Here is a 15,443-nt window from a genome sequence, read left to right as displayed (position 1 = left end):
AATTCTAAACAAAGCACTGTAGGAATTTACAGGGTAAGTTCCTCAGACAGAACACCAAAGGACACCGCTCACAAACAGATCACAGATCAATACACCAGTATTTTGACGTGGTTAAAACCATCAAAGAGGGAAACAGTCCACTGCCTGAGCCAACGCGACCACTTCAGGAAATTTATTAATAAAAGAATGAAAATTTACATGTGCTTCTCTCATAGACGGATTACCCTACAAATGACCTTCCATGCGCTTTAAATAGAAATCATGGACCAATTGGGTGTTAAGCCACAGATCAAGTGTCGGTAATACCGAGGAGAGAATGAATCGTCATATCACTACATATCGTGACTTTCGGATTGTAAGTTACAAAATGTACAAGGTAAAGAAACACACTTTACCTAACTCTATACTAGACCAAGTTGTACTTAACTATTTCCTATGTGTCAGAATATCCTAACATCCCCCCTTAAGAACAACTTGGGATAGGATTGAAGGATTTACAAATATGACACAATAGGAGAAGGAAGGAGGCACTAGAGCCTATCCCCCCTTAGTGACAACTTCCTGAACTCCAACCATAAATCGAAGTTTAGTGAACTTCGCCTCTGTGAGAGCCTTTGTAAATATGTCTGCAACTTGATCATCTGTTGAACAATATTGCACTTCAAGAACATGGTCATGAATGAGCTTTCTGATGAAGTGCATGTGCAGTTCAATGTGTTTGCTGCGCTGATGTTGGACTGGATCTTTGCATAGCTGAATGGCACTTTGATTATCACACCAAAGTGTAGTCGGATGCTGCTGCTGAAAGCCAAACTCTGACAGGATCTGATGAAGCCACAAGGCTTCCTTACTAGCTTCTACGACACCACGATATTCTGCTTCTGCTGAAGAAAGAGAAATGGCACCTTGTTTCTTGCAAGCCCATGTAATAGGTCCTGAACCAAGAGTGAACACATAACCTGCAGTAGACTTCCGATCATCAGGGTCACCAGCCCAATCGGAATCAGTGAAACCAACCAATAGAGGAGATGCTTCAGCACTGTAATGAATCCCAAACTGAACTGTACCTCAAACATAACGAAGTATTCTTTTAGCTGCTTTCCAATGACTTTCACATGGGTTTTTCATAAACCGAGCAACAAGGCCAACAACAAAGGAAAGGTCAGGACGAGTATGGGTTAGATACAAAAGTTTTCCTACAAGTTGACGGTATAAGGTAGCATCAAATTCAGGAGAAGTACAAGTGACTGAAATTTTGACTCCAGACTGAAAGGGAGAAGGGGTTGGCTTACAGTCTTCCATGTGAAAATGGCGTATAATATCACAGGCATACTTGGACTGAGAAAGGGAAATACCTTCCTTGGATTGCAAGACTTGAAGACCGAGAAAATAATGTAAGTTTCCTAAGTCTGTCATTTCAAACTTCCTTTTAAGGCTAGAATTCACATGGTTTATAAGGTCGGGATCACTACCAGTCAGGATAAGATCATCAACATAAAGAACAAGAATGATAAGAGACTTGCCCACTTTCTTGTTGTAGACAGTATTGTCAGAACGACACCTAGAAAAGCCATTTTCTAAAAGAAAGTTATCCATTTTGGCATACCAAGCTCGAGGAGCTTGCTTGAGACCATAAAGGGATTTCTTAAGCCGACATACAAGGCTGGAGTCTGTTTGTATAAAGCCAATAGGTTGTTCCATATAGATTTCTTCATGCAGGTCCCCATGCAAGAAGGCGAATTTAACATCCATCTGATGGACATCCCATTTGAAAGAAGCACCAAGGGAAAGAACAAGGCGGATAGAGTTCATTCTGGCAACAGGGGAGAAGGTTTCAGTGTAGTCAATGCCTTCAACTTGTGAAAAACCCTTAGCAACAAGACGAGCTTTATGTTTATCAACTTTTCCATCTAGTCCATACTTGGTTATGTAAACCCATTTGCATCTAACAAGTTTTCGTCCCTTTGGTAGAGGAACAATATCCCATGTATCATTTTCCAATAATGAATGATATTCTTCATTCATAGTTGCTTCCCAATCTGGATGGCCTGAAGCTTCTGCAAAGGTGTCAGGATCATGATTCACTAAAGCTTGAGCCAATAAAGAAGAGGCTCTCTCGAACTTAGAACGTGTACATCGCTGATCTGTAGGATCACCGACAAGATCACCTGCTGCATCCCGAGTAGCACGGACCCATTTTGGAAGCTGAGGAGCTGAAGGAGGATCCTGAGAAGGTGGGGGAGGATTTTCATCCTCGCTTTCATCATCTGAAGAAGAAATATTTTCAAAAGTAGAAGAGATAGGGAGAGGTGGCACATCCGCCGAACTAGGCTCGCAGGCCGATATATTTTCATCAAACTTTACATCTCTTCTAATGATAACATTTTTAGACTTAAGTGGAACAAGTCTATATCCTTTGACATCTTCAGAATATCCAACAAAAATACATTTTTCACTCTTTGGTTCTAAAGCTTTATGTTTCTCATCTGGAATATGGGCCCATGCTTCACTTCCAAAAACACGAAAGTGACTTACATCTGGTTTGATTGAGCTCCATGCTTCTTCTGGAGTGATATTCTTTAAAACCTTAGTAGGAGTGCGATTTATTATGTAATTTGCACAGTTAATTACTTCTACCCAATAATTAAGACTAAGTCCTTTAGATTGAAGCATACAATTAGCCATTTCCTTTAAGGTGCGATTCTTCCTTTCAGCTACACCATTTTGTTGTGGAGTATATGGAACAGTATGTTGCATTTGAATTCCATTCTCAGTGCAAAAGTTGATGAATGTGTTTTTAACATATTCTCCGCCATTATCAGATCTTAGCTTAAGAATTTGATGTCCAAATTGTTTTTCAACAAAGGCCTTAAAGGCCAAGAACATGTTAAATACTTCACTCTTGAGTTTTAAGAAGTATACCCAAGTGCGTCTGGAGAAATCATCAGTGAAAGTTAAGAAATACTTGTAGCCAGAGAATGAAGCGACTGGAAGTGGACCACATAAATCACTATGCACGAGCTGTAAAGGGGTTGAGGCATGCCAAGAGGACGTTTTTCAAAACTGTCCCGATGATGTTTTCCGAGTACACAAGATACCATGGGAAGACCTGTCACCATATTTTCTTTGCATAGATTCTGAAGAGAGCGATAGTTTAAGTGACCAAATCGCTCATGCCAAAGTTTGCTCACTTCATCATTATGAGCAACAGATACTGAGGGAAGATTTGATGACCCAAAGTTGTGAAACTTATACAACCTTGTAGAATCATCAGCAATGCCAGTAGCTAAAATCTCTCTAGGATCCCTTAGGTCCTTAATCACAACATCGTGAGGTGAAAATTCAATGATTTTACCTTCACCTGAATGGGTTATCTGATATACAGATAGAAGGTTGCAGGATAAGGTTGGAACACATAATACATCATTAAACTGACCATTGTCTAGATGAACAGTTCCAGTCCCTACAACACTGAGAGATCTATCATCACCAACATATATATTTTTGGTGTTACAATCATTTAAAGAAGAAAACATGGCTTTGTTTTTGGCCATGTGATAAGAAGCTCCAGAATCAATGAGCCACTCATGAGAATGAGAAGAAGAAGATACATTTAGTGCATAGCCAGACCGAGATGCTTGACAACCACATGCAGAAAGTGCCATTCCTGAAGATGAAGTTGAAGTTGAAGATTGATCCAAATGGATGTTATGCTTCTTCATTGCTGCTTCCAAGGCTTCCATCTTCTTAAAGCATTTGGATTCTAAGTGGCCATCTCAATTACAAAAGTTGCAATGCCTATCAGTCTTCTTCCCTTTGTTTTTATTTGTCTTATCATTTTGTTGAAATGATTTTTCATTTGGAGGCTGAAATTGCTTAGGACCCTTGTTTGGTTTAGGACCATTCTTTTTAGGATACAACTTCTTAGGATTCTTTGGATTTGGTTGCTGCTGGGCGGCTAATGCTTTCTTAGAAGAGTTTCCAAGATGAAGAAGACCAAGGTGTAAGAGTTTTTCTTGTTCTCTTATTAAAGAATCACAAAAGGAATCAAAGGAAGGGGACTTGTAGGTTTGTCCTTGAGAAATGAAGGCTTCTCTTGTAGAATGGAAGGTGGAAACAAACACAGAATAGGCTGGTCCCAACTTAGTAAGAATGGAGTAGATAATGCTACTATCTTCTTTCTTAACCTTAACACCTTCCAAGAGAAGTCTAAGGGTCTTGAATTTGGACAAAAAATCTTCAATGCAAGAAAAATTATTGGGGTCCAATGTAAGCAATTCATTTTCAAGTTGATGGGCTTTAAGTTCATTTTTAATTCCAAAGACTTTATTAATTTGTTGCAGTGCTTCATCAGGAGTATCAACTTCTGCAATATGGAATCTAAGATCTGGAGAAATAGACATCCCTATCAACCCACGTGCCTGGTCTTGCCTATTTTCCCATTTAGCTGTCTTATCTTCATCTTTCGGTTTGGTCTCTTGGCCTGTGGCTATTCTGTAAAGACCTTTACTTCTAAGTAAATCCACAATATAGGACCACCATTGGAAGTAGTTAGTGCTATCAAGAATGACTTGGCATGGAATTTCCATTTTTAACAGAAATTGAAGCTATAGATGCTGAAACTAAGTGTACTAATGGAAAGATCTCGAAAAATTAGGCTGTTTCAAAAAAACAGTTCTGAAAACGGCTTCCGGATGAAGAAGTTATGGCTTTTTGAAAAAAAATTGATGAAGTCGCCGACAAAGTGCGGGAATGTGCGGAAATGAAAAAATCCACCCCCAAAAAATGGAGACTTGAACCCAAGACCTCTACTCTCATAAATTAGCTTTGCACCAAGTGAGCTATACAAAAAGTTTGAGAGAGAGAGAGAGAGACAAAGTGCGGGAATGTGCGGAAATGAAAAAATCCGCCCCCAAAAAATGGAGACTTGAACCCAAGACCTCTACTCTCATAAATTAGCTTTGCACCAAGTGAGCTATACAAAAAGTTTTAGAGAGAGAGAGAGGGAGAGAGAGGGGGAAGGTTGATGCTTTGGGTTGCGTGCTTGTTTTGAGAAGGCTCGGCTCGAAGTTAGCTTTAGCCGAAAAACTAAATATTTTAAAAAATGAACCTTGCGGCTCAAAGTTAGCTTTACCCGGAAATTAAATATTTTCCTCAATGTTTCTGATTTTCCGAGATCACACTAAAGCGCAGCGGAAAAGAGCATACGCATGAGAAAAATCCTTCCTTTCTGTTTCTGATTTGCCCAGATCGCACAGAGTCGCAAGGCAAAGAGCATACGCAGAAATGAAAGGTATAGATCCGGTAATAAAAAAAACCTAAATAAACCGAAACCGAAATAAACAAAGAGAAAATAACTGTAAACTGCAAATAAACACTGTATACCTCCAGATCTTAAAAATGACGCAGCTAGGGCTACCAGAAACATTTTCGTGTGAAAAAAAAGGGGTTCCTCGCTGGAACAGATGCTCCCAACACAGCAGAGCAGTCCTCTCGGCCCCAAAACAGTCAGAAATAGTAGATCTAGGAAACGGCAGTCAGATGCAGTTCTACCGGCTTCAGATTTGGATCACCAACGGACGCGACCCTCAAATAGCTCTGATACCATGTAGGAATTTACAGGGTAAGTTCCTCAGACAGAACACCAAAGGACACCGCTCACAAACAGATTACAGATCAATACACCAGTATTTTGACATGGTTAAAACCCTCAAAGAGGGAAACAGTCCACGGCCTGAGCCAACGCGGCCACTTCAGGCAATTTATTAATAAAAGAATGAAAATTTACATATGCTTCTCTCATAGACGGATTACCCTACAAATGACCCTCCATGCGCTTTAAATAGAAATCATGGACCAATCGGGTGTTAAGCCACAGATCAAGTGTCGGTAATATCGAGGAGAGAATGAACCGTCGGATCACTACATATCGTGACCGTCGGATTGTAAGTTACAAAATATACAAGGTATAGAAACACACTTTACCTAACTCTATACCTAACTCTATACTAGACCAAGTTGTACTTAACTATTTCCTATGTGTCGGAATATACTAACAAGCACTACAATCTAGGCAGTCAAAACAACTTGCCTCTATAAGGTAGGAAATTGATTCATTCATTAAATTTTCACTCTTTGGTGAAAGAATCTTCTAGAACAAGTAACTAAGTGCCAAAATTACATTATGTTCACTCAATTACATCAAGATAAGTAAAAAATTACGTCACAAAGCAAAATTAGTCAAACTGGCCGAATTTCTGAGCTGGAAGATGAAAAATTGGGCCAAAAACCTCTGTGCGCCGCGCCAATTTTTGTATGCGTCACGCTACTTTGCTGCTGATTTTGAGGCACTTTCTAAAGTCCAAATTGAGCCCAAGGGTGCTTGTTGGAAAGCCCTACCAGTCTACTTTCCAATCCAAGTGGAATTTCTAAATTTGGTTCCCATTTGCCCCTCCAAAACCTCAATCTCCCAGGACTGCTTTCTGTGTGTGATATTAGGGGCATAAAGGTCATTTTTCGGGTGTTTTTAACCTCCTGAGGACTCAAAACTTGCCCAAATTTCTTGTCCAAGTACCAACAGTCATGATTTTCCGTGCTGAATCCAAAAATGCAAACCATTTGTAATTTGGAGCTCCCAATCCGCGCCGCACAGGGAGAAAAAACCTGTGTTGTGCCCAAAAATTTGTCATGTGTACTGTGCTTGGACTTCCCTTTGAGGATGGTATGAAACTAGGTGTTGTTGTGAGATATGCCACCAAGGGGAAAAATGCAAAAAGGGAGTGTTAGGAAGGGGAATAATATGATGGGAATAGGGTTTATGGGGGGAAATTTTGTTTAGGGATATGTAGGAGGGTTTGGGGATTTTATAGGGTAGGGTTTAGGAGATGTTTATAGGGGCAAGGGTTTAGGAGTTTTGGGATTTGGAATGCAATGTAGGATTAATGAGCTTGATGGGGGGGGGGGGTAGGAAATGAGGAAACAAAAGGGAAATGGGGAAGGGGAGAGTCCTTGGCGACCAATCAATAATTCAAGACCCCACATCAAATTTCCTTTGAATGTATTTTAAAGGGAGGGTTTATATTTTGTTCCAAATGCTACCACCCATAAACCACTCACACTTATCACAAAATTCAAAGCAACAGCAAGAATGAGGGCCTACCTGGTGATTTCATGCAAGGTATGGGTGAATTGGTGAAATTCCAAGCAAGTTTCAGGCTTGAGGCTATACGCGCCGCGCTCAAAACCTAGTGCGCCACGCTCTTTATATGCGTTGCGCCCGTTATAAATTACACTGGGTGAAAACTCCCAGTGCGCCGCGCGCTCTATGTGCGTCGCGCCACCTGCTATATGCGTCGCGCTGCCTCCAAGTCACACAGTCGGCCTCTTCCACTCATTGTTTTGCTCTTGCACTTTCAAAACACAATTTCTCCCTTGGATTATGAGACACTTGTTGCAAAGGGATAAATAGTTTTGAAATATCTTGACAAGAGATGGTTTAAAGTTTTACTTCTTCAAAAAACTCCCTTCATAATGCTTTTTACTATGGCACTTTGTCATTTAATGAAACTCTGTCCTTTGGTTTTCTCATTGATTTTCTGGACTCAAAATGAAGAAATTGGTTGATTTTTTGCAGGGATATAGGCGTTGATGTTTCACAAAGGAAAACCAGAGCCCGCTTTGAAAACTCCATGGCCGAAAAAATACATGATTATTACAAAACATGAATTCGACAATTTCTTATTCAAAACAGAGTTTGAACAAGAAATGTCCTCAAATGTGTTTGATGATGAGCTTTTGAACTAGGAACCTCTTCGAAAACCATCCTCATGGCCTACGGGCATTATTCGACATGTTTGAAGACCAACCACTAGACCTAGACTCTTAAAATAACTCTTTTTGACCAAAATAGCATAATGACTATGAATGACTGAAATGAACTTTGATGAACATAGAGAAATTTTGACTAGCTCGGGCAAGTACAAGCATGAGAGAAACAAGAACACCAAACTCTTCCGTCAGACAATGGCATGCCCCTAGCGAAATGCAACGAAGTGAGTTGAGCGAGACACCTAAACATGAAATGAAAAAAAGAGTTTTGATCTCTGATGAAGGGATTACCAGACCGACTCTAACAGGTACTACCCGAATCAATCAACACTATTACCTTTTTCTTCTTAATATATCCTTCTATCTTGAGAGTTTGAGGAGTGGTAATTCCCGCCAATGCATTACAAGATATGGTTAAATTTATTTCTTCTTTTTTTGGGGGTTAGTTCTTGGTATATATCCTATTCTTTTGATGTTTCTTGTTCCCTTTCTTCCTCCTCTTCACAATCTATGTAAAATAATTTCTTCTCAGCACACTTATGACCTTTAATGTATTTGCTATCTCAAATATAACAAATCCTTTTTGCTCTTTTTTCCTCCAATTATTGTGGTGTCAACCTTGTAGTTTGTGGAAGGCTAGGAGCAACAACACTTCGATCTTTATAGTTGTGAGTGGTAGAATTCCTTTTTGCCATAATTTTGCTTTCAAGTTTTACCACCTTGAATGCCTTCTCCAATAAATTAGGTTCCAAATGGCAAACCTCATGTTGGATGTCCTTTAACGTTCCTATAAAGATATCAATCCTATGCTCCTCTAAAATATCATTTACCTTGATATTCAATCTTTGGAATTCCTCAATGTGCTCCATCATTGAACTCTTTTGTTTGATATTTATCAACTGGATAAAGAAGGTATTTCTCTTTGTATCCTCATAATGTGCTACCAATTCTTTTGCAAAAATTGCCCAAGTGACAATTGATTTACGAGAACAAGCCATTGATACCAAATGTTATGCAACTAGAACATAAAACAAAAGAAAAGATAGATCAATGACTTGAAAATTAGCCTCTTTGAGGGGAAACCTCCTTTACATCACATAAATGAACAATTATTGAATGATACAAATGACAAGACCTCCTTGGTATATATAAGAGTCTAAGGGGTCACAATATAATCAGAGCCTACTAGCAATAATAATGTAAGGGCACAACAATCACAATAGTGGGTTTCTATGGGGAACAACAATAACAATATGGGGGATACATGGGTACAACAATAGCAATAGGGGCTGCACTAACAATAAAAATAAGGGGGTTATACTAGTATTAACACTTTCAATGACATCCAACAAGTGAATCTCAGGACAAGAGAAAAATGGATATGAGAATATAGTAATTCAAATGATCAAATCCATGGAAATTGTAAAACAAGAATGAGTAAGTAACAACACTAGACTTGATGAAACAAGTCACCACACCTTTCTCTATATTATGTTTTTCAAAGTAATTAGTGTCTTAGAAGTCATTTTAAAGATCTATAATATTAGTTATATTTTGAAAAAATTCTAAATGACATTAGTAAACTATGTATAGTCATTTTGACATAGTTGTTTACTTTGAATCAAGTAGACAATGTATACATACTTTCAATGTTAGTATTTTTACTGCAACCATTCTGATAATGTAATTTTCTACTTCCTATTAAAAAAAAATTGAGGTCTATAAGAATTGAGTAAGGTTCCATAGTGAATATGTATTCCAGGAAAACCTTGTGCTCTGATTTGTCAATAATATCAGACATAGAGTGAGCGCCTTTGAAAATAAACATGATGAACTAATTTACTTGGTAAGAAATATTAGATATGGTTGGATCTCATGGCATGTAACAACTTCTTTTGACATTGGGTAAGCTCTCTAATGAAAAAAACAAGGTAGTTGTCCTCTTCACCTTGAATCTAGGATCTCAAATCATGTGAATCTCTACATAGGAAATGATATTTCACATATATTTCATATTCTATCAAATGTGAAGAAAATAAAATATACTTTCAATTTAAACTCCCTATTATGTAGTCGAATACGTGTAGGTCATAGGTTATGTGATGGGAAATCTCCATCCTTAGTGAGACAAGAATCAAAATTACTCAAGATGAGAGCAAATGTTATGGGTGAATTGAACACTAAGATAACTCAAAATTACCATAGAATTATCCGCATTTTGGAGATAAGTACAATAATATGATGAATTTTAATAGAAAGAAGCTTTCCACATGAAAACCAAGTATGCCTCAATATGTTTAACCTCCTTTAGATTCCCTAAGATCATGCACAAATGTAGGGGATGGTAGAACAATGTCAATATCAAGTGCAAGGGAGTGTGGGCGAGTCATACCAAGAATGTCAATAGCCATACTTGGCCAAAAGTAAGATATATCTCAAGATGTAAGAAAAGGATACCTTTTCCTTTTAAGACAAGAATTTTCTAGGCAATGAAGGCTATGTAGGAAGACAATAATGTGAAGAGGTGCCTTTTTTATATGTCAGTAAACCCTAAAATCTACAAAAAGAAAATACCATAAGGCATTAATCTTTTTGATCTAATTAACTTAGAGAGTCCACAACTTAGGATTCTCTTACAAAAGACCATTTTATTTGTAGAAGTCCAATGTGTCAAATCTCACATTGACATCATATATTTGATGATACAACTTGTAAAAGAATGTTGATCTTAATGTGGGGATCTTACAAGTAAGGACAAGAGCATTGTCTCTCTAAAAGGACAATGGAAACATAATCGTTTTTATTAGACTTTGGGAAATGAGGCCTTTGTTAAATATTAGTTCAGTAAACAACACACTTCTTTTCCAATGAAGTTCTCACAAGGAAAACTAAGGTATGGTTTCCCACATTCATCCAATGACATACCTAGTAAACCTGATGATGTAGAATAATGAGCCTCATCTAGGAGGATTTGACTCAGGCACCTACTAGCACATAACTAGCCAAATGCTCTAGTAAATGACTCTTTGACAATCAGAAGAAAAAAATTGTTTGTCCCTAAAGATGGGTGGAGGGTCCACTCAAAACGTCAGACGTGTCCCACATGGTATACAATCTCTTCTATAAGCACTTGATGGACAACATGAATTGAAACCATGGAAACCTTCATTCTCAAATTTCAAAAAAGATAACAAAACATAGAAATGTTTGCCTTGGTCTATCAATGGGGAAATTGGATTAGAGACAAAATTGAAGTTTGATGAGCATCCATTTAAACAATTAACTTATGTTTAGCATACTACTAAAAAAGGTAGCTTGCAAAACTAGAACCCAAAACAAAGTAATTGAGAGAAATTGGGATTTGGACCAATTAGATTTTGAAGTTGCCATTGCAATTTGCTTTTTGATGCTACTAGGAGAGTATCTAGAGTCTGGTGGTATGCCCGGGTGAGCCGCAACATGACCTAGTGTTTTTTCCATAGACTACATAATAATTTGCAATCAATCTAACATCAGTAAAATTTCTTCCTTGGCCTTGCTCCTGTCAAGCAAGATTCTTTTTAGTAAAATCTTGAGGTTCTAATGTATATCTACTATATACATGTGTTGGTTGTATCTTCCATGGGTATGATTCATATTAAACTCAATCTCCAATGTCCACTAGAATTTGAGTTAGTGAGGCAATATCGCTCCCTCGCTATCTCACATTATGTCCGTTCAATTTCCACATGAATGGGTTGAGGGGTATTCTTGTAGTAGCATTGGGAAAATATCTCCATCCTCTTTCAAGCATGAGAGACATCATGAGATAAAAACATAGGTATCCCCTCTCCTACTGTGTGTCCTTTGACACGACATATTAGCTGGGAATTGACACCAAGATTGTTAACCGACACTAAGGGGAAAATCACACATAGAAAGGATAAATGAATAGACAAAGCCATACTAAATGATGAGTAAAAGCGAGGAATTGATGATTGGTGGCTAGTTGAAGGAGGTAGGGATGGAAAGAGAAGTTTTGGGAAGCAACTAAAACTAAATGAAAGTAGAAGACAAGAGAGGCAAAATGACCTCCAAGGATTAGAGCTAGTGAGAGAGAGGGTAACTAAAAGAAACAAATATCATAAACGACACTAAGGAATAAGATGAGTCAGGGAAAAAAAATCGAGACTATAGAGAATAAATAGAAGGCCAAAGAGGGCACCTGCTGGAGAGAAAGTCGGATGAGGTTGATCAAAGCCATGAAGTGCAATATTTCTTCCCATAATGTGGCTTAAATATGTGTATAAAAGCTTTCGTTATGCAAAATGAAGCTGCTTCGCCATTTCAGAACCAAACTTTGCATGGAATGACTAAAAAACATGGGAAGGCTAGCCAGGACTAAGGCATATAGTGGCCATAAACCTTCATGAGTTCAATCCGTATATATGTCAAATATGACATATATCCACCACAGGATATTAAAACTCAAAGTAAATGACATCATATCATCATAAATAAACATAGCTTTCTATACAAGAGGTGTGAATTTGGCAAATTAAGCTTGGGGGGATGCATTGTCATGTCCCTTCCTATGAATATGTAGTGTGATGGTGGCATGCACCCCTCCATCTGTTTATCATCAAGAACCCCATACAGGGAAGAGGATTCCTTCCGAGTTAGATACAAACACTCCTTTTCAAGGGGGATCAAGGAATATGTGCCAAGGTTGGATGAGAATAGGAGCTTGAAGCTGACATCCTTTATTAATCAAACAATCAACAATCTTATTACTAGAGCAATAGACATGAGAGGGAATACACACTAGAATTAGAAGTAGGAGGGTAGCTATCCATTCCAGGAAACCTTTGAGGCACCAACTACAATTTTTTTTCTTGAGGCCATGCCATGAAGAATTTCGGAGAGCATAATTATCACTAGTTGAGAATCCCCTTCCACTTAAAGTTTCAAGAAGACTTAAGTCCAAGCTACTGGGAGACCTTCTTCTAATGCTTGAAGCTTGACCACACTATTTCTATTGTGTCCCATGGGGTCATAGAATAATAATATAATTGTGCTAAAATGTCCCAGAATACTCCTCCAAACCCTACAGCCCCTGGGTTTCCTTTGGATGAACCATCAACGTTTAACTTGAGGAAGTCGTGAGGTGGAGGAAGGTAAGAGTTTGGGATTATGGTTAAACTTGAAGAAATAGGGGTTGAAGAGTTGAGGGGATTGAGATTCAAATCCCAGGCAGTGAGAATGATGACCTCTTCCCCATTGGCCTACCAATTTTGTGTTACCCACTGTTGTGCAACTGCCAATTCATGAATGTTATCCCTAATAATGTTCCAGAAGGAGTCATGGGGGAGGGAGATATTTTTTAATATCATGTGGTTTATATCTTTCCATATGCTTGAGAGGAGGATATATATTTTGTTGAGAACAATATTTTTAAATAGTTGCTTTGTCCAATGTTCGAGAGTGAGTAGGATACTGTTAAGATTGCAAAATTTTCTTGAAGGCATTCCATATAGAAACATGTAAGGGAAATGATTAAATAAGTGTTTAGAGTCCTCAGCCACTAATTTACTTAAGTAGTAGAGAGAAGGCCAACTGTAATTACACTTGAGGAGATTATCCCAAGTGAGAGTTTTTCCTTGATCTAGCATCCATAAAAGCAAAGAAAACTTTAGCTAAATCCATTGACCCCAAATGGAATTCCAAATGATCACCTTGGGATTCCCTTGAAATCCAGTTGCCAAACTACAAGATTCCTTACATTCATATGATTTTATCAAGTTTATTATGATAAAAATGCAACACCAATAAATATAATTCCAAAAGGATGACCATGGATCCTCATTAGGTTTGGGGAGCAAGGCTTTCTGTGAGATCCATCACCTCCAATGGCCCTAAGAGTTGGTGTATGTCCAATAATATGATACTTATACCTTACCATTATCCATCACGTGGATCATGATTTCTTCAATCTATTGCTTCTCATTTAGCTTAGGAAGTTGTTTCCATGAATCCTCCCAAAATGAACACAATTTCTCATCTATGATCTCCTAGAAACAATGTTGTTGAATAATATGCATGTTTCTTTTGGTTAGATTCCAAATTGAAGGACCTACCTAATTGAAGGCTATTCAAATTCGTTCCTAAAGGTATATTTCTACTATATTTCTAATTCCATATGATCTTCCATAAATTGTTCCCTCCTTGAATTTAGCACCACCAAATTTTGGCTCCCATAACCATACTTAAAATAGCTAGATCCCTCATGCCTAAAATACCTCACAATTTAGGTTATTTTATCCCAAGAAATGAGTGTCCATTTTCTATATTGCTTAGAAACCCCCAAGAGAAAGGGATGCTAGATGTTGTGAAGTGAATTAAGAACAGAGGATGGAGCCATCATTGTAGAGAGAAGATAAAATGAGATAGCCTAAAGGACCGAATTAAGAAGGACTAGTTGGCCTGCAATGTTAAGAGAACAAAAAGTCCAATTATATAATTTACTACTAAATTTTCCCAAGATTTGCATCCATAGCTTGGTTTTTAAAGAACTATATACTAGAGAGGCACCCAAGTACTTAGAAGGGAACTTGATTATTTGAAATTTGAGAAATTTGGCAATCTGGGTCTACACAACAAGTGGGGTATTCAAAAATAAATTTTGAGATTTTGATCTATTGATATCTATACATTATACATTGGATAAGTAATCTAGAATAATACAGAAGGCATTAGCTTCATGAGCTGTAGGATCTCCCATGCACATTATTTCAACCATAAATTGTTGATGAGAAATGGGAATATCCCTTCCAAAAATTTGGATACCTTTCACCTTCTTCTAGGAAACTTCATCATTGAGAGCACGACCCAATCCTTCAACAGTCAGAATAAATAGGAAGGGGAAAAGGATATCTCCTTGATAAATTCCATGCAAGGAAGAAGACAATTTAGAGGGGGATCCATTGAAGATAATTGAGAAGAGAGCTAAAGAGGTGAGGGCTTGGATCCAAGCTATCCATTTTGTACCAAAACCAAAAGCTAAAAGAATATGGAAGAGGTAAGACTAATTTAGCCCATCAAAGGGCTTGGATAGGTCAAGTTTGGTTAGCAGAATGGGATTTTTGTAGGTTTTTAAAGAATGGGTGATCTCACGAGGAACCATAATACCATCAAGGATTTGAAGCCCGTCCACGTATCTTGTTTTCTTAGGGCAGATCAAGTGAGGGAGAATCGACTTGAGGTAAGGATATGAATTTTGTAATAACTTTATAGACCACATTGCATAATTCTATGGGTCAAAATCCACTAAGATCCTCAACTTTGTCTCTTTTGGGGGCTAAAGTTAGAAAAGTGGCATCCAAATCCAAAAGGATGGAGAGAGAGATTCTAGATTCATCTACTATCTGCCAAAGATCATGATCAACTGTTAACCAATAAACCTAGAAGAAATCTATGGTAAATCCATCAGGCCATGGTGCATGTTTTCAGGCATGGCTTTGACTGTCACTTTCCCTTCTTCCTTAGAAAAAAATATGTAATAAAGTTTTGTTTTGTTCTTTGGTGATAAGTACAAGAATGTGTTGCATGATGCATGAGACTTCAACCTCTCAGTTTGG

The sequence above is a fragment of the Pinus tabuliformis genome, chromosome 3_2 (genome assembly GCF_031772625.1).
Source record: "Pinus tabuliformis cultivar Carrire ecotype Pingquan chromosome 3_2, CPIR1, whole genome shotgun sequence".
Taxonomy (NCBI): domain Eukaryota; kingdom Viridiplantae; phylum Streptophyta; class Pinopsida; order Pinales; family Pinaceae; genus Pinus; species Pinus tabuliformis.
Note: the sequence above shows the minus strand (reverse complement) of the source record.